We start from the raw sequence: 1,685 nt of genomic DNA on the forward strand, positions 1-1,685 counted from the left end.
TATATATAAAAACAGGAATGATATCATTGGGTTCACTTGCAGATATTTGGGTTCAATCAGAATCTTTAAGACTTTAAAGAGTTCAAAGCATTTATCAGGGGGCAAATCTGCAGTGCACAAAAGAAAGACATTGTCAATTGGTGTGCATACTAGTTATTGTTCTTTGTGTGAATGGGCCTTAAAAGTGAATTGTTTCAGTCCTCTAAACATATGTGGCTGATACAGAAGGGAATAAGAAAAAGTGTTGAGCCACAAATATTGATTTAAATGAGCATTAAACAGATGTGAATCTGAAGACTCACCTGATACAGTCAGTGTAACAGCAGCACTGGTGTCTGATCTCTGTGAGTCTGATCTCCCTCCTCTACAGCTGTATTCACCACTGTAAGACACATAAAAAGCTCTGAATCTGAACTCTGCTGTTGTTGTTGTGTATGTATCGTGAGGGTCTCCATCTTTAAACCAGCTGTATGTCCACTGAATGTTTCCTCCTCCCTGTATGTCACATGTGAGAGTGACTGTCTCTCCTCTGAACACACGCTGATCTGGAGTCACCTTCACTACTGGTTTTGGTCTTTCTGTATTAACACACATATGTGTAGACATTGATGAAACATCATATCATGATCATGGTTATGAAAACACAGTTAACAGACCACTAATCACTGAATTAAACATGATGATTGATGCAATGAAATCCAGGCAGACGAGCGATGCTTATGTCAGATATTAAATTTGAATAAGGAAAAAACAAAATTGATTAAAATATAAAATTATAGCGATAACAAATGAATCAAATAATTGTTAAAATTGTTAAAGCAAATAAGTTCAAGACCTAGATCAAGATCTGATAGTATTATATCTAAACTCTTGTATCTAATAGACAGAGTTTGTGAAAATAAGAGTAGGAAAGAAAAGTCCAGAATAAGTAAACTTTTTTGCTGAAAGCATGGAGAGGAAGAAGAGAATAAAGCAGAAGAAGCCCCCAGTCTGCTTAGCCTACGTGACAGGAAGGGGCTAGGGAAAGTACCTATTGAATATCTTTTCTTGCAACTTACTCATGACAAAATATATCCTATCAGACCATGGTCCTTGTAAGGCACACAGCATAAAGCAATTGTGGGAGAATATAGCAACATACTTAACATAAGCATAACTTGGGTTTGCAGAAACTATAGGTTCTGTTCATCAAGCAAAATACAGGACGATTCACTAACACCACATTGCAGCTTGTCCAACGTTTTCATTTTAAAAGTGTAGTAAACTATCATTTTGAGTTCATGGCAAAATGACACTTCCTACATCCAGACAGTTAAAGTCAGATATGTAATTTTCATATTTCTTTAACTTTGTTAGAAGAAACCAGTGAATACATCACCGATAACATACATTTCATTATAAATCATCAGGCAGGCCTCATAAACAATGGAAGTGTTATCACTTGTGTCAGTTTGGACTCAATTGTTTTGTATTGTTGTTGTGTTCCTGTGGGATATTCTGTGCACAGTTGGGTGGTTGGAACTCAGCTGGCCTAATTCTTCGGTCAGAAAGAACTGCAGCTACTCCAGAGTGAACATGACTGATCTCAATATTTATTGGGTTGTGTGGATATGCACCAATTGTGTGGTTTGGAGTTATTAACGCACAGCAATACCACACAAGGGAAAAACAGACTTTAAAGGAAT

At 36.7% G+C, this 1,685-nt stretch overlaps 1 pseudogene; it reads right to left on the reverse strand.

The window, feature by feature from the left end:
- LOC107730014 (Fc receptor-like protein 5) overlaps window positions 1-1,062 on the reverse strand; it is a 19,684-nt pseudogene extending 18,622 nt beyond the window's left edge.
- Window positions 1,063-1,685: the final 623 nt, after the last annotated feature.

This window comes from Sinocyclocheilus rhinocerous, unplaced genomic scaffold, assembly GCF_001515625.1.
Source record: "Sinocyclocheilus rhinocerous isolate Xijiao unplaced genomic scaffold, SAMN03320098_v1.1 scaffold3931, whole genome shotgun sequence".
Taxonomy (NCBI): Eukaryota; Metazoa; Chordata; class Actinopteri; order Cypriniformes; family Cyprinidae; genus Sinocyclocheilus; species Sinocyclocheilus rhinocerous.